Genomic DNA, 26,716 nt, shown 5'->3' with positions numbered 1-26,716 from the left:
TAACGACTACGAGTCCCAAACCGCTACGTGTAGATTTACGGTAATAAGGTTACAACCGACTGTACACAAAGATAAATCGTACGAGTTTCACGCAGCACGCGGAAAGCTGTAAACAAATGCCGTTAATACCATGCAGAGGATGGCGGAACGCGAAGTAATAATTTCTATCTAGTCGCGCGTTCCGATAACTTTTTATCTACGAATTGTGGAAATTCCTGCGCTGCTCCCCGCGAACGCGTCGCTCGGGAACAGGTTGGCAATGACAAACATGAACGAACAGGAGGAACACGCGCCTAACCGTTCATCGTGTCAACAGATCGTTCGTAAACTCTTGACGTACATAAACGGTGCGCACAGGCTCACGCATATACACAACACAGGGCGAGTTTTGAAAGACATCGAAACGTTAACGGTCCAACGCGGACCTACTATCTCCCGAACGGATTATTGTGCGTGCGGCACGAGTTACGTTTCGCCAGTTCGATCGCTCCTTCCATCGTTACATAAGATTTCAGAATCGCGTTGAACGCTTCGGCAATTAAATTACGTAATGGCCAAACATTTTCTGCGCCGCTCTAGACCATGCTGCTAGTATTACAATCCGTCCCAATACGTTTCACGCGCAACAATACGATTTATTCCCCCTGGACTCGCTACTTTTCCCATGGACACGTGCCTTTTACTTTCCGCACGCTCGGTAATCCGACCGACCGGCTAAACCGAGAACACAGACTTCCGGTACGTTGTCGCGCGTTACAGGTACGAAACGATATTCTCCTTTCCCCCCCCCCCCCCCCTCGCTTCCGTAACCTGTTGGCATCCGCGCAGGACGGAGGAGGTCTCCGTTTCATTCAGCAGCCGGATTTTTAAACGGAAAAGTTTCTCCTCGAGCGTGTCGCGCCGCTGGCCGTTATCAGAGCCGGGCGCGCTTTCGTAATAACTGATCCGCTCGGCGATATCTCCCAATATATTGTAGTTGGCCCACGCCGTTAGAAGATGACCGTCGCCGTTAAACCGCTTGTTTTTCTCGGCTGTTAGCCCGACCGTAGATAATCGTATCGCTGGAATCGCCGAGCTCGCCCGTATACCCAGCAACGCTTCCGTATTCGATAGATAAGCGTTCCCTTATTTAGGCGCTCGTTTGCCCAACTTGGAAATTTGGCTCCTCGGCGATTACCTCCTCGCGGCGAAAGGCCGCGGTAAACATTGTTCCCTCGCTTCCTGGTCGCGTTGTGTAACTACAGGCGCTTTGTTTTTCTTCGCTTTTGGTTTGTTAAGCTGGCCGTGGCCTTGATGCCGCGCACGTGGCACCGGGGCTCGCGATCGTCCCTGAAATTCGGCACCGGTCGGCGTCAACAAGGCGGGAAATGAAAATTCACCGTTAACGCTTATATTTAACCGCGGCCGGGAAGTGTGCTCTAGTCAAGGCGTAATTAACTCGTCCGCCTGTGTCTACGATATACGCTCGATATCTCCGAACCTTCGCTATTTACCCCGGCGAGAATTCCATTCGGTCGGCTTTTCGGGCCGGCGAGAATTACACCTGGGAAAGAAAATTTTCCAGAGGGACATTTCGCAGTAGAAATTAGAAATTTGTCGCGCGCGTTCTTCTAGCGTAGTTTTTCGGCGATACGTGAACCGAATCGCTCGGTGCGTCAGAACGAAGAAGCGACTCGCGTCCATTACGAGCCGAGACTGGCTTCGTTGAAAGTTAATACCTCGGCCGAGCGTATCACTGTGCGGATAAAAACTTCTGCTTCGCATAAATGAATCGTTGCGCGCGCGCGGTACCCGAAAAATATGGCGGCTACGAAGTAATCTCGTAATACAGTGATTCAGTCGAAGGAGACCGCGATAAAGGTCGGCCGAAAAGAAGAGAAAATCGTCCACGCGGCCCGCTCGCAGTGGATACACGCGTGCGCCGGCTTCAATGTTAAATTCATTACATCCACGCGCGAGATATACAGTACACCCATAATATCGCATTAAAGAAAATCCCTGGCAGTCGTTAAAAGGCTGCGCCGGACCAAGGGAATTTAAAAATCTCCCGAAATAAAACGACTAATCTCAAAGGACGATTATTTCACTATTTTATTAGCGTTTAATTATCTTGTCATTAGCTTCGTGAAATTAGACTCGCGAGATAAGCTTCTCGACATATATACTGAAAAATCTCATCCGTCGCGACTATTTCCAATGCTCGTATATATTTAGTTGTTACTGAGATTTTTGCTCTCGCGATAGAAAAGTAATCCCTTCCGTGTAAAATCTGATCGTGGATTCGCGCCTTTAGCGACGCGCTGTGGCACAGCGCTATAGGCGAGACAGTGGGCAATAGCTGGCTTCTGGGTCCGCCAGTCGGGAGCAATAATTCACGTGGAAAGCTCGAGGCGATTTATCGCGAGCAACAGAATTCAGTATCGGCGATGCGGAACACGTAAACACGGATATTGAGTCTCGATGTTGCGTGGGTATTCCTCCTCCCTCCCCGGCCGGTGTGCTCCCGAGCACACGTGGAATTCGAGTACTAAGCTTAAAACTTTCCACGCGTGCATTGGGAAAGGGGAGAGGCGTGCTTCCTCCGCCTCCTTCGCACTTCCGACAGAGTCCTCCGTTCCGTCTACGATCACGCTGCTACCATTCGCTCGATGTATCGGAGCCTCGTCTGTTACTTTCGCCGTCGAGATTCCAGTGGCGGAATCGCAGACACTCCGGTTAACGAGTCGTTCTCGTTGCCTACGCTCGCTTTTGGCCGCTCGACGTTCGGCGAGATCGCGCGAAATCGGCAAGGACTGGCGGTAGCTTTCGTGCAGGCCCTACTCGTTGTCGAAGTGACGCGCGGTGATGGACTATAATGAAACGTAAGTGGGTGGGATTTAGAGAGCGTTGAAACGGACTTATGACGCACTAGGCCGCCACGTTACAATCTGCGCGTGGCGTTTCCGCGAAAGCTTATTTTAGTGCAAGCCACCCGGACACCCAATGCTCGGGAGGATTTCGTGAATGTAGGCGATTGATAAAAATGAATTGGGACTGGGAAAAGGCGCTCGAATGGGGAGGACGGAAAGCACGGCGAGAGCGGGCCGTCCGCGTGACAAGCGCGTGATCGTTGCGCGTGGCTCTATCTTTTGGTGAAAACGCGCACCGCGTTTTTTCCGCATCGGTAACGTAGGTGTCTGCATGCGCGTGGCTGCAGCGGAAAATTCGAACGAGCGGAGAGTAGTAGCCCGGCGAGTAGAAGACATATGATTCACGAGCTCCGCTCCGAATAAGGTATTTTTTCATTTAAAAGCTGGCGTGGCTATTAAGGAGATATCGAACGGCTGTGGAATAGAAGCTTTCAGCAACGATGGGCGGGGCACCTTCGATTTCCTATGCCCGTGGAATTTTCGTGGAACCTGGTTGCCTGTAAAATTTTATTGCCATTTCCCGTTAGGTTTGCGCCGATAGCACAAAAGAAGCTTAGCTGTTCCCGAAACTATTATCTGCTCAGGTATCCGCCATGGGTGTATAGATAGGGATTGGGAGGCTTCTTAGGTTTCGCCTCTTGGGTTTATCGGTTTCAAAAGTTTCCATTTGTCCGCGTCAAAGATCTCCGTTCGGGAAATCTCGGACAAAAGGTTCAGGTATATATCTCGTCCGCGGTGTCAGGGCCTACATCTGCGCCGGTTCGATTGTGTTTCGAAAGGCCCCGACCAATTTCTAGGAAGGCTGGAATTAGTTCCTCAATACTGTTCTCTACCTGAGTTTCTAGCCCTTGAATACGCCCGAAAATCCCGTGCATTACAACTTTCGATCCGGCTGTCGCGACTGGGCCGTTTTCCTAGCCTTTTCTAAACACGCCGGACAATGTCCCGCTCCTTTTTCTTCTAGAGCTACAGAATTAGAAAAACAAAATAGCAACGTGCAAAGCGGTCAAATAAATCAAAATCGCACGTGCAAAGTGCGAGCGGGAAGCGACTGAATTTTTAATAATCTTTTTCGCAAACAATACAGCGAGAAAGCAAATATTTCTTAGCCGTCCTCCCGCGCTTCTTTTTACTTTACAAATATCCACGATGCTAAAGACACCTGTTTAGAAAAATATAGGGAAGTCAATTTTGCGCTTCATTGCGATTAATTTTTACGGGATATCGCCTCGCAAATGAGTTTCACGAATTTCTGGCGCCTCGACGCGAAACCTATAGAAGGGGATGCTGAACAGAAAGGAAGCAGAACTATGTAGCAACAGACGCTACGGTATTATTTAATATTTTCAAGATAGAAGCTCCCCTGAGAATTTCCCCAAAGCGACCGACGTGACGTTGAATTTTCCGCGAAAAATAAACGCGTCGAGGCCAAGAAATCGTAGCGTAGAAATGGCTGACGGCTTCGGCAGGGTGGTCGGCCGCCATTTGCAAACCAGCCTTCACCGCTAGGCACGTTCATTAGCATACATGTTGATACCAGTCCAACCACCATGATATTACGACATCTTTCACGACCTCCAACAACGTTTATTTTTCCTCCCAATGGCTTTCTCAGTTCCCTTGAATAACTCCTACCCACCGCCTCACCCCTCCGCGTTTCCCCGCTAGAATCGACTCGCGCGAAATTACAACTCTTTCAGTTGATTCAGGAGATCGTTCAGATCCATCTGAATTCTACTAAAACCACCAAGAGGGTTTCGCAATCGAAAACTCGCAGGATCTTTCGGCACGTGGACAAGGATCCTCCTTTCGGATTGTTACACGCGTTACGTAACAACATGTAGCGTGGCCATAACGATTAAATCAGGGACTCTTCCCGGAGCTAATCCCGCAAAGGTGCATCCTTTCACCGCGGTCCCCTCGCATGCCGAAGCACCTGCAATTAAATCATTAACCGCGATGCCTCCGCGCAAATTACACCGTATTGCAGCACAGCGTTCAGCAGCACGGGCGTAACGATTAGATCAGAAGCTCCTCGCGGAGCGTATTCCACGGCGACGCGTCCGCCGGCTGCGAATCGGAGCGGCGCGCATTAGCCCCGCGATAATTGTGGAATTCTACCGGGTCAGCTTGTTCCCGGAGTTCTTTGCACTTCCCTCGCCTTCGTCGGGTGCACGCCGCGAGCCGCACACCCTCCGCGGAGCCAAGGGGAAGAAGGGCAATCGCCGGCCGTCGCTCGTGTCGTTCTTCGGCTAGTCTTTCGCCTCTCGTCATCGGATTCGTTCTCGGAACGGCAAACGAATCCGCGAGGAAGCTCCGCGGCCGGAGTCAGCGGTTTCCTCCGGTGTTAATGATCCTCGTATCGCCGCTCGGCGAGAATAAACGGCGAAAAGTGCGCTGAATCTCTCGGTCCGCTTAGAATCCCCGGGGATTGCCGCTGCGCTTGAGAATGGGAGCGTGGGCACGTCTGCGCTCAGCTGTTTAACGAATCTACTTGCTGTTAACCCTTCTTAAGATTCAATCAATGCAGCAGCCTCCTTTGTCTTTCCGGGGAATACGAAAGCTTCTGCGAATCAAAGAGAAACCGCGGCTCCGTTCTCTGACGCACTTTGAATCCTCTCGCGTTGCACGCACCTAGACACTCGCGCTCTCTTTATAATCGATAAGGTAACTTCTATGGTAACTTGTTGCATCGGGCCACGTGGACTTGCAGTTTAAATACGCTTCCGAGTGGACCGAATGTCGTTCAAGAATGCTGGGAGATAAATGAAACTTTTAATTCTGGAAGGTGTGTGGTGGCTATTTAGGTGGGCTTCGGTTTACCATTTCGACGGTGGCCATTGTTTTAATTGAACGCCCTGTACGTGGTTCGTTGCTCCGTGACCCTTTACTCCCTCCGAACAGTGGGATCCAGCCGGGGCATTGGAGTCGTAGGCTCTGGGCTTGTATCGAATGGTGTTTGCTGCCAGTGCTGTGCATGCGGTGGTATTTTTTCGTGAGTCACTGCAACACGCGAGCCGATGTCGCTAGACCAAAACGAACCCCGCGTCCTGATTGGCCGCGTCTCTTTTCCCCGTTTTCTTGGTCCCGAACGAAGGTCACGCGAGCTCTCAGGGGTCCGTGTATCCGAGCTTCTTACTTATTCACCGGCCCCGTTCGACTTCCAGCTATCCATTGGCCCTTGAAAAGTGCACCGTTCTAGACGTCGCGAAGGGGGAGAAAAGACCAAGGGACTTTAACGTGGCTGGGCTGCTCGCTCACCTCCTCCCACGCGCTGTTCTTCATTATTCAAGATTGATGAGTCGTCGAAGAAAACTAGAACCGCCGTGTAGACTCGTGGTTAGCTTCGCTCGATTCCTTAACTACAGTGCGATAACGATGTAGGTGCTCGTGGGAAATGGTTTCTGCTGGTAATCATTCCTGACCGGCCGAGGGCTATTAGATCTTCATCGTCGTCGCGGTGAAAGATTATTGAAAATGAGGATGCATTTTTTTTACTCAAAATGGGACGAGTTCTCTTTTCTGAACTGAGCAGACCTTGACGATATTGATCTTCAAAAAATTGTCCGTTTATGAGATACAAATTACCAACACCTTGAATCCTTCGTTGTCATGCGGTGTATATCGCAGTCCGAGAACAATTTTCCAGTTCAAATGTCGCGACTTTGAGAGTTCCAAAGGGGGATTTACCGCAGAAAATCGCTTTTCTCCGCAAATTTCATCGTATCAAAATATACATTTATAGAAACACTGTTAGAAAGTGAAGCACACAGAGGTGTGAAACGCGCAAAAGTATGAATGAAACGCTAGATAAATAAGAATGAATCATGCATGTAAACAGAGAGTGATTGGAATCGAGTTTCGGGGAATTACACGCACGAAAAACCAGCCGAAAAATAACAAATCAAGATGTTCTAAATAATTTATTAATAAACTCCAATCCATATATTTCAACATCAAGAATCCCATTGATAAGAACAGAGCGGAGAAAAGAAATGCGGCCAGAAACATTATCTTTGTTAGATGATTCGGATACAATTTAAGTTTCTTATCAGAGATTTAAATGATTTTTGTATTTATTGTACAATATATTACCTGTAACCTTAGATTATCTTAAGTATAAGATAATATGTAATAAAGCAGGAAATTTATATATTTGTGTGTGTGTATATCGCCTAAAAACTTGCCAGCGGTAAACTGTGGGGTCCCGAAATGTACCCCAGCTCATTATGCCTAGCTAATCCAGATGAATGTGTCTATTTTCACAAAAAAATAAAATTTTTTTTTTTATAAAATTAGTATCTAAATTCTGCAATCTAAAGCTAGTATTCACTAAATGATGAAATATGTAAAAAATGAAGCGAATGCCTACTTAAGGGTCGATCCGTCCCACTGTGCGTCGCTGATAGCCGTTGCGCGTGAAACAAAAGCATTGTTAAGCTTTGGAATATTCCAAATTACCTTCACCTTCGATACTTCGAATTAGCAACATGGCATTGAAACCTATGATAAAATTTCATATCACGCTTTGTACTCTCGAAATTATGGGAAAACTAACACGGAACTATAGAAGGAACGTGTAAATGAGTAGATTAAGTGTTTCACTCTAAAGCTTTGACACATTTCAACCACGTTTGTAATAATTGAATACTTGCTGAAAAAGTTTTGCAGCTTGGTGTTTTACTCTGCAGATTAATTCGAAAATGTAAAAATGGCAGTTGATCCACAAATTCATTAACAATTATTACTCGTAAAACAAAGGTACAGCACATTAGTATAGTAAATTAGACAACGTTGGTAGTTTATTAGATACTGCGGTATTCCGAATTACCAACAGTATTCCAAATATGCTAGACTTCCTCTTACTCAAAAATGACGCCGAGGTGCAGTGAACCCTATGTGACCAATTTGTGATTATAAAAAGGTGTAACCACGGAAGGTTAAAAACCAATAAAAAAAAACCAAGAATTGAAAGAAATTAACGCCAGCCATACAATATAGATTATAACACGCCCTATTCTGAGAGGCCTCTTAATTCCCAAAGACTATCCTCATAAACGATTCATCAAGGCACAAATGCGCCCCATATCCCCCTGTTCTTCGGCACAGTTGCATCTCTCCCATTGCATCAGGAACTACCGTGAAAGGAAATTAAAGGGCGCGACAGCGTATAGGGGCGCGCTCGATGGAACGCCACGGAAAGGAGGAGCGGGCGAGGATTGGAAGGGAGAGACGTAGAAACGGAGGAGAAGCCGCGCGGCGCGGGCCGGACCCTCGCGCGAAATTTTAATTAAATTTCATAATCTGGAGACGCGACTGTCCCGCGCATTGTATCACCGCACCTGGACTTAAGCCTTTGTCGTTTCCCATCGTCTCCCGTTCTCGCAGAAATATGTTGATGCCGCGCTCACCCTCGCCGCAGCATCGCGATTCGAGTGTACCGGCGCGGTACGTTTAATTAATTCCCGGCGGCGTCGAGACGCCGTTTTTTCTCGCCTGGTAAATAGCCGCGTTCCCCAAATTCGATTAAAACTATAATCATGCGTCGTCCTCTCGGATAAAAAGAGATCGAACGGCGTAGGGGGGGTTGGTGGAATCGGAAACGCTTCTCATTTACCCTTGCACTTTTTCGATACACACTTTTCGAGATCGTACCTTACGTTTCGTGGATTTTCCCTGAATTTTCCCCGAGGCTGTCGGGCTTACGACGTTCGGGAAATTAATACGTTATCGGCATTTCAGGGGTGGCCTTTTTTCGGGAAATTTTTTGCATCGATGCTTCCTTGTGGCTTGAGAAATAGGGTTGGTCTTCGGGAGCCTGTGATTTTAGTGCTTTCTGGTGGTGTAGTGGTAGGTGTGGACCCATGTTGGAGAACAACTTGTTATTTGTTAAAAGTATGCTGAGATTAGATGACGAATAAATTGATTACAAAAATAATTATCGAAGATACAACTCCTAGAGGGCAGGACTCTGATTGTTCCTCTTATTCGCGAAGAGTGTGACATTTGGTACAGACCGAATGTATTTCACTCCTTTCATTTTCTCGAAAAAATTTAAAATCCCGAACAAAGTGAAATGTGTTACGGTTCTTGAAAAAATTACGAACAGCATTGTATTAGCAAGCGGTAATACATTTTCATCTCGCCAAAGACTATTAATCTAAACCATATTCGATAATAATTGCAATTGGTAAATGAGTTCAGACTTGTTTATTTATACCTCTAATCGAGAAAGGGGGCGTGATTCTGGTTCAGTTCTCGCAAACTGCTTCTATTATATCATCGACCCATGATTTTTATAGACCACCGAATTGCGCTGGCGCCTATAAATACAACTTACCCGATACGGTTCGTGGGAGGAACGAAAGTGCCAGTCACCTGAGATAATTAAGGGCAGGTATACTTTTGGTAGACTACTTTATTCATTCCCGCCTCCCGATTAAACGCGCGACAAGAGCATTAACGAGCTTACGGGATAAACGAAGCTCCAATTAAACAGCAGCTAATTAGCCCCGAAAACGCTTGGCCCGTGCAAATATTTAAAATTCGTCTTTCGCAAGCCTCGTCCAATTGACCATTCATCTACCTCGCCGAATACACAGCCGAACATTATGCTCCATAGAGACCGAAAAAGCTCCGGGAACAATTCTTAAAAATACAACGGACCTCCAAACTCCTGCTCCATTCCATTCCCTAATAATCGTCCTCCCGAAAGAATCGCGGATCGTCCTCGAATAGCACGTTGCAGTTCCGCGTGCGGGGGTGGTAGCACGACACTGTCCGCGTCGCCATTACGCCGAAGGGCTATCCTCGCGGAGCCCCGGCCCGGCGCACCGGTGGCCGTAGGAAGCGTGTGCCGCTCGCCATTTGTCCTTGATCGTTGGTCTTCGGCCCTTGGCGGCGCGGCGGTTTCGCGTAAAATTCGCGTGAAACTCCTATGACGCTGCGACTTACAGGCGTGTGCTTCACCCCCGCACCTTTCCAAAGTATTGATTACTTTCCGGCTGCGTGAAGGAAGGGACGGGAACGTTGGGAGGAGGGGGAGGAGCGGGAGACAGAGAGGAGAAGGAAGAGGAAGCGGCGGAGGAGATGGAGAGAAGGTCGGAGGGAGTAGAATGAGAGTAGAAGGGGTTGTCCCTCTTTCTATCTCCCTCGTACGTACACCCACGTACACGCACGTTCATTTGTCCACTCACACATCCCTCCCGATCGTTCTCTCCCGCTCGCGTTCACCGGGTTCGCTCGGTACGCTCTCATCGCGCTCCCTCTTCTCTGGACGCATCTCTCTTCCTCCCGTCCGTTGCCGCTGCTTTCCCGCTCGCGGTTTATGGATCTTCTCGCTCTCACCTTCCGCCGTCCTTCCATTTCGCCAGAAGCTAACCGCCGACACGACGACCATCTACTCGGACAGGAACGCGCGGTGGCCCCTCGTATCCGAACTCGTCAGGAGGACCCGCCGGATCCTCCCCGGTGATCGCGCGAAATCGATCGCGCTCCGCGCCGGGCCGTGATGTTTCGATTGGCGAAACGGGCAGCGAGCTCTTCGCGGCCACCGCGCCGGCACCCCTGAAAGCCTATTCGGGTACGCGATTCTCGCGGGCAATCAGTCGACACGGGCTGAATAATTGATACGGCCGAACGATGGCCCTGAAAATTAACGCATCAATCATTCCCACCTGTCGGCGATGCGATCCATCCCATGAAACTTTCAGTGGGTTCTCAGAGCCCTCGCGAACTGGGACACCTATTTTTCGTGCGCCTGTAGGCGCCAAGGATCTTAGACACTCCCGGCCCGGGCTCGCTAGGAATTATTATCCCTGTTTTATCCCTAGCGAACGAGCCTCGATCGGTAATCCCGTAGGTATCCTTAGCAGCGTGCCGATTCGGTTGGGTCCTAGATGGAAGAAGGTGCAGGGTGTTTTTGGTTCTACTGTTGGCTGGTTGATGATAGCTAGGGCACACTAATGCCGCCCCGGGCAGGATGTAAGGGGAGTCGATCGGCCGTCCTGCTGGCCAGCCGACGGTCCAAGGACGTAAATCGGCGTCGTCGGGGCCGGGATCGGCGCTCCTTTTCAAACGGGGCGAAACTCTTTAATTTCGCATCGCCATAAATAATTTGACCGCAGACCCGTGGCTTTCCTGGAAGCAGGCCTCGCTCTTCCCAGACGCTGACGCTCCGTCTCGACCGTATAACTTGACATGTATCATATGCGTTGCCAAGCTACTACGCGCTTTACTTCCACCACGGACCCGCACGGTCCACGGCTCCTCCCCGCCATCTTTCGCTTGGCTCCCCTGCGATTCCCGAGGATCAAACTCGCGTTGCTCGTGAGCGGCAGACTTCTCCAGGACGGTTATTACGAAAGTTAGTAAACTATAGCGGGGCAGGTGATATTGGTTAGGACATGCTACTCATTCAGCCCTGACATTTCAATCTTTGAAAATTCCACAACAATCCCCTGGTTCATAGAGTTCGTCCTTATTTATCCGTTTCGCAGACTGAAATGTTCCAGGCTCTGTAACTTCGGCAACTGTAGATCGCATAATTTCTGTCCGTTGCATGGCTAATTTTCATCTAGTATTCGCATTGGATGTAACTCCAAAATTACTAAGGACATTACTGATGTAGTACTTAAATTAAACAACTCCCTGAATGGTTAAAGATTTGATATGCGAAATTGGGGAATCGGGGTGGACAGGATCAGACATTTTCTCGATAGGACTTCACGATATGTTTCACGATACCGATATTCGACACAGTTAAACTCGACCGTGACCAATTCTGTATCGGTGACACGAAAGCCTGTCCATTATGCAGGCGCGCGTCAAATTTGGGAAGGATATAACGCGGAGCCGCAAGGAATCGTGGGACCCAGATTCTCTGGGTTAACTTTAGTGATCGCCTACCCTTTGGCAGGCAGCCTCTTCCAATTGGACACATCGATTGACGTTCACTTTTGACCTAGATTTGGGCGGACGACTTCATGGAACATAGGATTAGGCATTCCAACGTCAATATTCATGTTACACTTACCGGCGATCGCTTAGACAGTCAACGAGCCGTCCATATTCTTCCCTTGATAATTAATTGCGCTTGGGATAATTTATTCTAACGTCTGCCTCGTCCACTCCTGACAGCACACATTTACAAATCCACCTCTAACCCAGTGGTGAGCAACTGGCGGCCCGCGGGCCACGTTTAGCCCGCCAGCCGCAGACCTGTGGCCCACTTGAACATCGCCATATCTGTTCTTCGTGAACGAGCTTGACAATATTAGGCGCGATATTTGAAACTGCTACTCTAAGACAATTATTTAATCGTTCGTCATCGAGTCGATTACGAAGATTATTTTTTTAAATTTTCATTCTCGAGAAAAGTACTGTCAAATGAGCTCATTATTTGCCTGGAGTGGGTAGCTAGCAATGAAAATTTATTAGCCGGAAAATAACGCTTATAAAACTCAATAACACTAGCATTCTGAAATTTGTTCCTTAATTCTGTGTCGTTTTGTAAATCGATTAATTCCATTTGAAATTCTTCGGGAATTCTTTCAACATTTATATTAAAATTAAAGGGTGATGAGAAAATATTAAGTAGCACATTCAATGGCTTGAAGTTTTTGGTTCTCTGGTCGCTAGGCAATTTACTTTATAGTCTATACCTCGTTTAGTTTCAGTTACTAAAACAAACGCGAAGGTTAACAATGTTAAGATTGATTTTCACTAAAAACCAAGGTATTTTTAAAGCAGGTATTTTGTTTATTTCACCATGAGTTCAAATTCTAGTAGAAAACGCAAAGTTGAAAATGAAAATCGACAGTTTCACAAAAGTTGGACATATGATTATTTTTTTGCTTACATAGAGGACAGTGCTGTTTGTTTGATATGTTGTGAACAACTATCTGTATTGAAGAAATATAATATTAGGAGACGTTATAAAAGTAAACATTCTTCCAAACTTGATAATTTGCAAGGACAATGGTGGATCAACTACTACTACAAGAAACGCAGCGAAATTTATTTGAAAGTGCTTCGTCCGCCGCAAATACGGTTCGTGCGAGCTATCTTGTTAGCCAAATTTTGGCAAAAAGGATGAAACCATTCTCTGATGGAGAAATGGTAAAAGAATGTTTATTAGCGGCAGCAGATATAGCCTTTCCTGATAAAAAGGATATATTTTCAGAAATTAGCCTGTCACGATTTACAGTCGCAAGAAGGATTGACGAACTTTCGGAAAATATTGAGGAAATGTTGCGGGAACAAATTTCCAAGTTAGAATGGATTTCGCTAGCTGTGGATGAAAGTTCTGACATTAGTGATACCGCACAACTTTTGCTGTATTTTTAAGAGGAACAGATTCTAATTTCAATGTCACAGAAGAATTTGCATCTTTAATTCAGTTAAAAGGAACTACTACTGCATACGATATATACAAGGACCTGAAAACTATTCTTAATCCATTAAATATCCCAATAGAAAAAATTGTTGGAGTAACTTCAGATGGAGCTGGAGCTATGTGCAGTCCGAATGTTTGTCTGTGGGGATTATTATCCAAAGATATAAAAGAATTAACAGGACGTGAAGTAATTATTACCCACTGCATTTTGCATCAAGAAAATTTGAGTGCAAAAGTTTTAAAAATGTCTAATGTTATTTCACCTATTATTAAAATTGTAAATTTTATTGGATCTCGAGGACTAAATCATCGGGAATTTAAAGAATTTTTTAGAAATATGGAAAACGAATATGTAGAGATTATTTTTAATACCGAAGTTCGGTGGTTCGGCTTTTGCGAAATGAAAAACAACCCGTTTCCTCAATTTGACGACAAAGACTGGATGTGTGATTTTGCATTTTGTGTTGACATTACGCAACACTGAAACGTATTAAATGCAAATCTTCAAGGGCAAAACAAAGTTATCACTGAATGGTTCGATAAGATAAAAGCCTTTGAAAGTAAACTAAGAATTTGGAATCGGCAACTAAAATCAAATAATATGGTTCATTCTCCAATTCTGAGAAAAGAAAATCCATCTCGAACGAAGAAATGTGCGGAGGAGATACAGAGATTATAAAAAGATTTCAGTTTGCGGTTCAAAAGCTTCCGCGAAAATCAAACAAGTTTTGATATTTTTTCATTACCCTTTAATATAAATGCTACAGCTAAAAGAATTCCTGAAGAATTCTAAATTTAGATAGTCGATTTACAAAACGACACAGAATTAAGGAATAAATTTTAGAATGCTAGTCTTATTGAGTTTTATAAGCGTTATTTTCCGGCTAATAAATTTCCATTGCTACTACCCACTCCAGGCAAATAATGAGCTTATTTGGCAGTACGTATGCGTGTGAGCAACTATTAATAATTGTCTTAGAGTAGCAGTTTCAAATATCGCGCCTAATATTGTCCAGCTCGTTCATGAAAAACAGAATCAAGTATCTCATTAATTAAATCTCAGTGGTTATTTACGTTCATTTAATTAGAAAAATATAGGTACATATACCTGTTTAGATTATAACATGCAAGTATATATTAATGTGTATATATTGCTAATAAACAGTACATCAAAGTTAAAAAAAAAAGTTTGATTGTAAATCAGTGTCAGAAATAACAAATTCAGCTCATAAATTAAAATTCTCGGATTAGTTATATTTATGTATTTAATATTGCGGCCCGCTTAGAGTAGTAGGTTTCCACTTGTGGCCCACTTCTGACAAAAGGTTGCTCGCCACTGCTCTAACCGACAGATTTCAATATTATATTTCTGCCCGGGCGAAAAATTAATATCCTCCACAAATAAGTTCTCGGCTTACCGAGATGAAATTCGAGATCGAATAAAGAATTCCCCAGAGTTGCACAATTTAAATTCCTGAATCCCTTAACACGTCGGTTTAAAAACCAGCCGAACATCTACGCGGTGCTCCGATTCCAAATGTTACATAATAGAACGATCTTTTGCCGATTAGTCGCGCCGACGATTCACGCTTGTTACGCTGCTGCCCTGCGAATAGAATAACGCGGCTGGCTCGCTCTCGATCGGGAAAATCGCGAGCGACAGAGCGGCGGCCTTTTCGCCTATCGATCGCGAGCGGTCGAACCACGGGCACGAAAATATTTTCACCGGGGAGAAAGGAAGAAGCGAAAGCCAGACAGACGCGCGCGGGCTGGCACGGAATGACGGGCCCATCTTCGTTATCAGTGTACACGCCGTCAATTTTCGTAGGCGCGAATCGGGCAGCCGTGTAATCACTTTAGGTAGTACTAACTTTCGTAGTCTCGCCGGATCGATCCGCGTTCGGCCGGCTCCAACGAGCTAACCAGCCTGTAATCCGCTCGCGTATCTTAAAGGCGCGACGAGACCACCCATAGACCGCGTCTTTTCGTGCAGATCGGACCTATGTATTTTCCATCATTCCGTTCTCTATTTACCATTTAGTCGTGGTCATCTCCGCGCGGGCATAGTGATATCACAGTACAGTGTCTTGGTCGGTGAAAGGAGAGTCACAGTAATCTACTTCGATAGACATCCATGGTACATACTACATACAGTGTCTTGCAGAGGTACAGCGATAATAAAAACTCGCGATGTTAAGTCTCTTGCAGACAAGTCGAGGGGATATTACCGTTTGGATATCACCTAACACTTTGAGTGGCGCGAAGTTTTGATAGATGCACCTTCAAGTCGGCCAAGCCTATACCAGCGACCACTACCGCCGAGAAAGTTTGGTTTAAGGGGTTAGCTACCGTCAGGAGGTAGAAAAAGAATCGATTCTTTGGGAATTTATTTCAGAAAGTACATGCATATATTTATGCAATGGTTTTTGTATTCAGATGAGGGACACTTTAACAGGTTATTATATATTATGTTTTGGTATAAATATATTTACTTATTGCAAAATTACAGCTGATTTCCCGGAAGCTGCTTTTACACCGGTGACCACGATTTCTCCAAAATCGCTTTACTAATTTTGCTGAAATTTTGTAGGTTTTTTCTAGAAATTCAAATCTAGTCTTTAATCGAAGCATTTGTTTTTCCAATGCATAGTTTTTATTTTATAGATGAAAAATGAGTATTTCTAGCTAAACATAAGTGTTTTCATCCATAAAATAAAAACTATGCATTGGAAAAACAAATGCTTCGATTAAAGACTGGATTTGAATGTCTAGAAGAAACCTAAAAAATTTCCGAAAGATTGGCGAAGCGGTTTTGAAGAAATCGTGGTCACCGGTCTAAAAACAGCTTCCGGGAAATCAGTTGTAATTTTCCAATAACTCAATATTTTTTTATACCAAAACATAATATAATAACCTGTTAAAGTGTCCCTCGTCTGAATACAAAAACCATTGCATAAATATATGCATGTACATTCTGCAATAAATTGCCAAAGAATTGATTCTTTTTCTACCTCCTGAAGGTAGCTAACCCCTTAATGCACCGAGCAAACATTCGAGGCTCCAAGAACGATACTTTCGGTGCCAATCATCCTCGGCGCGAAAACGCGCCGGCGCCAGTCAGGGTGTTAACGCTGCATAATAAGTGCATGAAGAGATTTGGAGGCTTGTACCACTAAGAATGTACACCCACTTAAGTGGCGCAGAGATTACATGCCCCGCGAGGTATAACACAATGCCAACGGCTGAGAGCGTCCTAACGGGGCCACAAAAACATTCCTCATAGGTGTCTTTCCCTCCTAATTGCCAAGATTCGTCTCGGCTGAAAAGGGCCCCGGCAAATGCCAGACTAACGAACCCTCGTCTTTTCTTTGTTTCAGGTAAGGAATACGCTGGAGTTCTTTGCCCTTGAATCATCTCAGACAGGCGCGTCGCGTGACTCGGCTCGATTAACCCATTGACAGATTCAACGAGCAATTTGAAAACCTCCTTGCCGAATATGACCTGCAAATTACACGTTCCCGCGTGTAGACGTTGCCCGCGCGCGATTTTTCCTTGTAATCTCGTGCCGCGCGGGAGGACCGAGGGACCGCGCGTAATATTCGAAATTGAATCTGTCGATGGATCGAGCGAGCCGTGGCCTCGCGTAGGGGACGGTATAGGGAGCGATAGGCACACCGGTTCCAAACAACTATTTCGTGGGATACAATGGTGAGCGATGACCTAGCGTCCACTCCATCTTTTATATACCCGTTGCTCGCCGCAACCGGCTAGGCACCGGCTATATTATGGTCGATCGAGGTAAGATTGCCAGCTGTAACTGGATTATTCCGGGAATAGCAAACGAAACGGCTCGCGAATTTATTAATCGATCGTGAGACACGGTATCTTAGACCAGGCAGTGGGTTCTTTTTTATTTTTCCAAACTTGGGACGCGCTTCCCACCTGTCGAGCTATTTCTATAGTCTACTTCACCTTGCCTTAGCTAAACGATTCCGAATTTCGCCTCCTCCCCCCCCCCGTACTTTCCCCTTTGCATGCTCGCCGTTCAACCCCGTACACCCTCTACCGCTAGGCAAACTAAGGTCGCATTTATTAGTGGGTGTCTCTAAACCTTGCTTAAATGAAATTATTAATAACCCAGCTCCTTGCTGACGTAATTACGATCCTCTTTATATACCCTAAGTATACCCTAAATTCGAAGTCGTAAATTCAGCGAAGTTTTATGACAGAACTTTTTCTTAAATTGTTATCTTTTTATCAAGGGGATAACGTAGATGTAATAAGAGGATTGAAGCCAGATTGGGTTCTGTTTTAACCTTTCGTTACCCGCGCCCTATTTTACAACGTGGTTACCCGCATTTTATCGTTTTATTTTTAAATTTTTACCTATCTTCTGTTTTATGTGGTATTCTGATTTTTCTTTAAGTTAAGAATACGACTTTGCTTTAAAAATAATTCTATATTGAAAACTCAAAGCGATGTAGGGTAAACCAACCAGTGAATGACCGAATTGTTGAATCTATGGAGCTTTGAGATTAATACTTAAATATATTTATGTATAACAACAAAACAACTGTTGAAATTGTATTTATAATTTATTTCTCTTGAAATTTCTATAAAAATAAGTACTTATTCTTATCGTAATAAAAAAATAACAATTATAAAATACAAAACGTGTAGAAGCCCAGTAAATGACCGCATACTTTTAATAAAAATTGTACTTATTAATGTTTGCTTAATACACGAAACTAAAAATATAGGATATTAAAAGCGCAGCTACTCTCCATTTATAAACATATAATAATATTTAAATTTATAAATGGCATTTCTTTGCCTAATAGTCATTCACTGGTATGGTCATTACTGGTTGGTTTACCCTAGTTGTCTTTCAGAAAGAAAAAAACGGAACAGAGTAAACAGAGGCATAACTAGAGGATTAGAAAATGATTAAAAACCGATCGGTCGCTTTGAGGCTGAAAAAAATAATTCACAACTGTTGTAGTTTTTTTAGTCGGTTAAACCCAAGTTTGAAGGAACGAAAGGATGACAAACGGCTCGCGTACCTGCGTGGTGAATGTCGGTTTCAATCGCAACATTCGATTACAGAGCGAATCGTCTTGTTATTTTTTATGAATGTATATGTTGTCGCTGAACGTAGACGTGATCATTTGTCGAGTTAAGAACCGTGGAGGTACAACCGGTATTTGCGTGACTATGACAGGATAAAAAGCAGGGGAGGGGAGAAGCACCAGGCGTGTCTTTCAAAATGAAGTCCTCTTTTATTATGGTAGAGCAAACAAATTCTTTCAATCGTAGCCTCTTCGCTATCGTCTCCCTTTGAGATTAAATGTAGCCATCAACTGGAGCCCTTCTCGTCGTTCGATTCAGTTTTTTCGAGTATTTAAGTACAGTCCGCTGTAAAACTTTCCGCGAAAACTTTGACGCGGTTTTCGCCGATTTTGGGCACGCCGCGCAATCGAACCGTCACCGCGGATTTATCGTCGTGTCAATGCAAAAGCTTCGCGGGTGAATGCTGACGAAACTAGTCCAAAGATCGCGTTAAAGATGCAAATAAACTTCTAACGACGCAATCTTTGCGTAACTAGTTACTTACCCTTCCAAAAAATCGTCGGTGACCAGAGTGCGACCTGTATCAACTTCTTTGCAAAGTCTTGACGTCGTAGAAGGTGGATATACTGTAACTGGCGATAGGATTAAGAAATTGATGCGTACGCTTCCACGCGTATTCATCAGCATTCAGAGCTTAAGTAGGAATCTCAAGCTCGATCTTCGCAAAGAATGACACAGCTCCTTCCAAAATCCAAATCTACCTAGCACAATTTATACAGCACCTTAACAGAGACGGAGCAACCTGCGCGCGAGCGTCGCTTTCCCGGGGTTGTACCAACCCTGGCCTTGAAATTTCCCTCTCGGTATCTGCTCCCTCCCCCTGCGCTCCGCGGGGGAGTCCCCTCGTGGAAAATACGCGGGAAGGGTGGAGGTGGAGATAAAAAAAAAGGAAGAAAAGAGAGAGGGAGAGTGTGAGGTGATAGACGAGGCAGCGGGGCGAGGAGGGATGGGAGGCAGAGGTTCGTGGGTGGCGGCAGTGCCCAGCGAGCGCGACCCTGCTCGCGATAAGTTTGCACAGAGAGCGAGAGTGCGTAGAAAGAGAAAGCAGACACGGTTTCGCGGCGAAAGGGAAAGAGAGGCGAACACTCTCTCGAGGGTACGGTCGAAAGGTGAAGAAGAGGCGAAAGGGAGAGCTGCTGGGGTGGATGCAGGGTAGGGTGGAGCGCGGGCAGAGGAGGGACAAAGGGGTAGTAGGAGGATGAGGACACGAGGACGGAGGCGGGGGAGGGAGAATCGCCGCGACGCCGGCCCCGACGGAGTCGTCGTAGCGGGTGGAATGGTGGAACGGTGGAAGAGGGGTGGTTGTGAGGGACCGTGGGGGTGGCGGCGGTGGTAGCGGCGCTGGGCGAGTAAGAGGGTTGGAGGGCTGGAGTAGAAGTCGTGGAAGTCCAGGATAGGGGTTGGAGGAGCGACGAAAGGGGAGCCACGTGCTACGGGAGAGGGTCGTTCATCCCCGGGTCAAGGTTACCCTCCTCGCAGACCTCACCCTCGCCAGCACCGTGCCATTTACTCTCAGCATCGCGGTTGCAGCCACCATCGATCCTTATTTCGCTTTTACTCCCTTACCACCTTTGGCAAACTCTGCACCGCGGATTGTTTCGCCCGGCTCCTTGCTCCGGCAGAAACTTTCTTTCGTTCTGCGTGCCGCTCCTCTTTACGGCCTGGGTCAAGGTTACATCATCCTAGCAGGCTACAAGTTCATCCCACGCCTCGTCACCGCCTGCTGTATCAGCGTGTAACGGATGATCGTTGCGTGGGAGTTTGTGTCGAAGATAGACGAGGGTAACTTTTACTTTCGTTGGCGGAGGAATCGTAGTACAACCGATACGGGAGGGGGTGGCTTGGACGTTGGATCGCGTAGACGTGCAATTGGGCGTAGAGTCGAGAACGCAGCGGATAACTCTTGGAAAGGGTGTAGCCGGATAAGCAAAGCGAAAAGTGCCCCCAAACCAAATTGAAATTTGTTTGCGGCAATCGATAGGTTCCTCTGAGAAAACTATTTCTGCCAAGTTTCAACCCGATACCCCTACTACTAGGGTAGTTACAGGGTGAAACGTAATTTACAGTTTAAGCTCCATTACTTTTGTTCTATTGAATAGAAACTTATACAAAAAATCAGGGGCCTTCTGCCCATTCATACACGTGTCTGTGAATTTTTTCAGAATTTTCAGTGGCAAAACCGAATTTTAAAAAATTCAAAAATATTAAAAATCACGATTTCAAAGTAAAAGTTTCAAATTACAACATTTATATTTTTACAGTTTTGGCGTCTTCATATGGTCATTGATGTCTAATTTTTTCAGATTTTTCGAAAGGGTGGAACGCAGTCGCAAAAATCAAAAACTGATATTTCTTACCTTCCCGTACGCAAAGTTGTGGCATACTCGTACGACGAATATATTTTTTTCATTAAACGGGTGTTATATGTAATTCTAAATACTTTCACATGTTTTAAATGAGTCAATGCAATTAATCTGATAGCATTTTACCGTTGATAAGGGTGAAGATTTACCTAATCGCGTGTATAAGTGATGTCGCAAAAACTGTAAAAATATAAATGTTGTAATTTGAAATTGTTACTTTGAAATCGTGATTTTTAATACTTAAAATTCTGGAAAAATTCACCGACACGTGTATGAATGGACAGAAGGCCTCTGATTTTTTGTATAAGTTTCTATTCAATAGAACAAAAGTAATGGAGCTTAAACTGTAAATTACGTTTCACCCTGTAACGACCCTAGTAGTAGGGGTATCGGGTTGAAACTTGGCAGAAATAGTTTTCTTAGAGGAACCTATCGATTGCCGCAAACAAAGTTGAATTTGGTTTAGGGGCACTTTTCACTATGCTTATCCGGCTACACCCTTAGCGACCATTTAAATCTACATGCGGTTAGACGAACTCAAGGGGTGTTGGAGGTGCCGCGATGGCTTCGAAAATACTTGCGGCCGGTTCTTCCTCTTTAGTGCGGCAGATGAAGCCAAGTGGCTCTGCAGTCCCGCTTCTGAAACCGTTCAATGTTGCAAACGCGAAACTTACAACTGGTGTTTTCTCACGTGCCTAGGCAGCCGTTGCTTCCGTTTCGTCGTGGAATGGAATCGATACGAGAGAGCCATGTCTATTATTGGTCAGACGGTACATGCGTATATATGTGCAGAATATATTGGAATATGTATATATTAGAATAGACTTGAGAAATGTTTGCGGTGCAGGACGAGCCTCCCGTAGCCGGGCCTAAGCCTTTCCCGTCGACGAACTGTCTCGTTAGGCGGCGGGGATTATTAAATTCGCGTGCGCCCAGGTCCGGCTGACTTTTATCAACAAATGCATATGACGTGCATGAATGCACTTTGCGATTCATTAATCTGATGGAAGACCACTCGTGATCCTGAATGTACTCTCACTGGCCCTGGGCGTTTACCCCGGGCTCGCCTCGACTCCGCAACTCTTTTTATCGATCCTTGTGCACAGACCGATACTTCCGCGCCTTTCATCGGCCAATCAGGGCTACGCCTCCGACGTCGAAATAAAAATCGTCGACACGCTCGTTAAGACGCGGATTTTTCGCCCCCCGGAACCTGGTGGGATCAACCTCGATGATGCTTCGTCAACGATCATAGCGCCACGTGTTTTCGATGATCTTCGTCATTTCAGAGACCTGAGCCAGGGTGACAGAACGGGGATTTAATTGAAAGGGTGTACTATGCATTGAGTTTTTTTTTAATGATCCTTCTTGGAGTCTTCTAAGACTGTACACACTTCTCATAAATAATTTGCAATTTTTGAAAACCCTCTGTAATTGTTTTCTGTATAAGGGAATGTTCCGGCCTAGGGTCCATAAAATAGGTGATTTTTAGGAATTAATTAAAGTGGAACTACTACATATAATTTAATAGGACTTTTTGCATTGTATTAAGGATGTCTTAAACTATAGAAATATATATTTTTTTTTCGTAATTAATCATTGCAGTGCGACACTATGAGGATGTTAAAGTCGAGGCGTTAACAAATTCATCCAAATCGGTGGAACTTGTAGCACTCAAACCACTGGCCTAAAATAAAAAGCAGAGCCTGGTTATTAAAGAGTATGAAACTTCCTAGTGGACATAGCATTTGAAATGACAAAAAGTGGCATTTTTTGAGAAAATAAGGACACTTGAAGTTCGAAATCACTTTTTCCATATATTTTTCTTCCTTCAAGCGCCTTAAAAAATTACAAATTTTAAACTGCTAATGGTTCCTCTACACAGAAGTACATTCTTCAAAATAAAAAAAGTTTCAGTCAAATCGGATAACTTTTCGAGATACTGGTTCCACCGATTTTAAGAACACTGTTTCGAGAAAAACGCGTTTAAAGTTTTACGCGAGTGCCGAGTGGACGGCTGCTTGTACCCTCGCGATCGGCGCTATTCAAATGCCTATAACTTCAGGAATTTTTCGAATTTCACCTAATCCTTTTCAACGCGTATTCTTAAAAGGTTGAACTTTCGAAAAATGAATTAAAAAAAATCGATTTTCAGACCGGAACCTCCCCTTGCGGGGTTACATCCACCTAGAGGTCTGGAAAAAGCATACAAGTTCAGGATTTTTTGAGGGGAAAAGTATAAGTGAAAATCATACACAATGTTTTTCTACTAAAACATGCATCTTTTTACTATATTATTCTAAATTTTCATGAGATATTATTATTAACTAAAGAAGATATCGACTTGGTTATGAGTCGTGTTTTTTTTTGTTAAGCATTAGCTGGTGGACATTCCCCAGGCCAAACAATACATCTGAAAGCAAAAATTCAAATAGATTTCAGAAGTAAATAACTTTCAGAAGTACCTGACGTTCTCATATTTTTAAATTTTGCTTTCAATTTTGCAATAATTGAAATACTTGCAAAGCCTTCTTGAAAAAAGCAAAATTCTTTCCACCGAAATTCGATATTTCAACTTCAAACGGTCGACCTTTTTCTACCAAAATACAATATTAAAATTCGAAGACCGTCAGGTATTTCTGAAAATTATTTATTTTCAAAATCTGGTTCAATTTTTGCTTTCAGATGCATCGTTTCGTAGAAAATCATTGTGTATGATTTTCACTTCTACTTTTCCCCAAAAATTCCTGGACCTGTATGCCTTTTCCGGACCTCAAGGTGGATGTAACCCCTTAAGATTCCCTGCGGACTAATTCACAGTCTCGCTTTCACAACGCATTGATCATAAAGCCCTCATCCTCTCACATGCGTGATAGTAGCTCCAAAGATCATCCAAAACTGAAGCAGTGTTTCTCATTAATTCTTAGCTCCACTTCATGATTTATCGATGCGAAAGGTAGCACGGGTGCCCATGAATAATCATGGTGTAACGTCCATGCGAGTCAGGTGACGTTCAACGCGGTAGGTCTCCGAGTTACTTGGGCGCAATATCATTGTGGCGTGTAAAATTCATGAATGTGAAACTCTCAAAGAGTGCAGATCTTTTTTCCCTGCAATTGGGAATAACTCGGAGGAGAGAAACTTAATCGAACACGTTCGCCTGCCACTGGTCATTGACCGACACTAGTATCCATCTAAATGGAACGGCGCGGAGCAGTCGAGAAGCATAAAATCAGCTAGTCGATGCAAGCATACACGTGCGATTACACGGTGGTTATTCGAGACATCGTCATAACATTTGTACGAGGGACATAAATTGCGCGTCAGGTTGGCAGACCTCCCAGAAGCAGCGGAGTAATGCCCGATAAGGCTGCAGCCAGGATGAAATTTCTTGACGGAAACCATAAAGCGACGTTACCCCAAAAATCGCATCTCCGCCACCTCTGTTCCATTTCTGGGCAATAAAAGGGTGGTTCTGGCGGTGGTGCGCGCCGTCGTAAAAAAGAGAGAAATCGAGGTGCTCTCAACCCTCGTTCTCGCGTTTGACGCTACTCTGTGCCGGACCCGGGGAAAATTAAGTCCAACAAAAAAAAATCGTAAACACGTGTGCAGCGAGGGATGGTGCGTAAAAAAAAAAGAAAATACCACAGAGGATTCGCTGTACTTGCGAAGATTTTTATTTTATTATCGTTGACAAGAAGTAGCACTGAACTTAGTCTACCTAAGAATTGCAGCTGAATTTAATTCAGCTGAGTAAGTTGATTAAGAAAAATATTCTACAGAGAGGTTCGTCCAGCGACCAGAGGTTCGACGCGTTACGGCATTCTGAAAAATTGCCGTTACGTCACGCACGAGCGGGGCACATATTTCATTGCTGTTTAATAACCACGGCAGCGAGGTCTGGCCGTCGTGGAAAGAATGGCATTGTGGTGCCTTCGTAAATTTGTCTTGTCCCGGTGACGTTAGGGATTCGTCGTCGCGATTCTGTCTTCCTTCCGGTATCGTGTCAATTTGAATGCATTCACCTCGGCATGACGCATAATTCGCGACAACGAAGGCCGGGGGAAGGAAGAAGCCTCCGCGTAGGGTCGCGTCGCCATAAACTCTCGTTCTCTCTTATTTATCACCCTCAGCGTGTACCATTCCTTCGCTCATCCGCTCGGCAAACCTACCATTGTGCACGGCGGAGCGGGATGAGGAAGAGGGAGCGAAGAGGGGGGGGTGGGCGAGTTAAGAATGCATTTCGCGTTCGTCTGGCCCGCGATTCTGCCCGTGTATACAGCGATTAAACGTAAAGCCAATAGAGAGGCACGTCAAAAGACTCCAGGACCATCTTTCCAACGGCACTTTTGTCGAGCATCGAAATGCAACCTCCGAGTAGTTGGATGAAGTCGCTTTAAAGGACTTTCGAGCCACTCTGCGAGCGAGGTGTTCGTCATTGTGGTGATTGCTTCTTCAACTCTCATTTCTCCTACGTAGAATGTTTTTTTTTTTAAATATTCATTGAATTTGAACCTGTTTCGAACGCGAAGGAAATTTACCGATCTTTCAACGGTTACTTTTTTTTTTTACTGCTGCGACGTAAATTGAGGTTCTACCATATAATTCTGGGCTCGTTTGATTTAAATTTCCATGCAGATTTTTCCTGCGCGTCAATAAAGAACCCCTAGTTTCAAACGATTATAATGCTGCCACGCTCGGGCTCGCGAGCGTTCCTCTGAAATTTCTATAGACTCTTTCCTTTATCCCCTTCGCGACGTAAGCGCGCATCGATTTGTCCAGAAGCGGCAACAAATTTCGCCCGTAGAGGGTTAGTTCAATATTTAAGGGAGCCCGGCTGAATGTAGCATGAGCACTTCCGAAAAAGAACGAACGGCCCCGGCTCCATCCCCTCCCGCGGAATATATGCACTTCGCATTTGTCTACCCACGCTTGCTGCCTCCGCGATGTTTATGCGATTCACCGATGCAAAGGTGGAGGCGGAGAAGGAAGAGGAGCGCCGGCGGGGGTGGAGAGGAGTCGTCTCCCTTCTGAAATAATGTCGAGTATACCGAGCGCAGGAACGTAACCAAGGGAGTGCGCCCGCTTATTGCCTTAAATTGCTAATTGGGCTTAGGACCGACGCTGCCTTTCCACAGCGTCTGCCCTCTCTTTCTTCCCCCCGTCACCCTCTGTCCCCTCTGTCCAGCCATCTGACTTACCCCCGAATCTCTCTGCCTTCCATCCCCCGCACCCCTCCGTCCCTCCGTCCTTTTTTATTCCCCGCGCGGATCTCCGACTTCGACTTCCTCGATGCCCATTGTCGGATGTCAGACCCTTCGCCCTCCTCCCCTGCCACCCTCTCGCGGGGAAGGAGTCGCAAAGAAAAGTCGAGATACGAAGGAGCACACAGGGACCCACGGGGGTGCCGGTTACGAGAGAGAGATTAACGCACCCCGCTTCTTTTCTCCCCTGTCGCAACAGCATTTACCCCCATTGTTTTCTCATCTCTGAAAAATTTAACAGGATCGACGCACGATGCCTTTTCAGATCTGCTCGCGGGTCTTCGCCCTCCCTCTCTGTCCCTGCGCGACTGCAACGGCGCCAGGGGTGGGCGAAGTTACAGCATCCGCCGCGTTTCCTCGCGTGACTTTCGCCCGGGCACACCGTGCATGGAAATTCGTGAATGGCGGGCCCGAGGAAACCGCGATCGCGGAGAGGGAGAGTGAATCGCTCTCGAGCCTCTTTCAGCCTCGTGTCAAGGGCGCGCGCGCGCGAGAGAGAGAGACAGGGATCGCGTCACGTGTCGTGCGCGACGTGTCGCTAGTCGTTACTCTCCGCTAAGCGACGCTGCAACGTGTTGCGAGCCCGATGGGAGCGGGCCCGGTTGTGACAGGTAAAGAGAGGATTAAAAAGCAAAGAGGGAAAAAAAAAAGAAA

General features: G+C 45.6%; 1 protein-coding gene across 5 annotated transcripts in view; it reads left to right on the top strand.

The window, feature by feature from the left end:
* Positions 1–26,716, top strand: part of Imp (IGF-II mRNA-binding protein) — a 106,474-nt gene that overhangs the window by 43,909 nt on the left and 35,849 nt on the right. The gene's annotated exons all lie outside the window — the stretch shown is intronic.

Source organism: Andrena cerasifolii, chromosome 2, assembly GCF_050908995.1.
Source record: "Andrena cerasifolii isolate SP2316 chromosome 2, iyAndCera1_principal, whole genome shotgun sequence".
Lineage (NCBI taxonomy): Eukaryota > Metazoa > Arthropoda > Insecta > Hymenoptera > Andrenidae > Andrena > Andrena cerasifolii.
The sequence above is the reverse complement of the archived record's forward strand: the minus strand, read 5'-3'. Positions and strand labels throughout refer to the sequence as shown.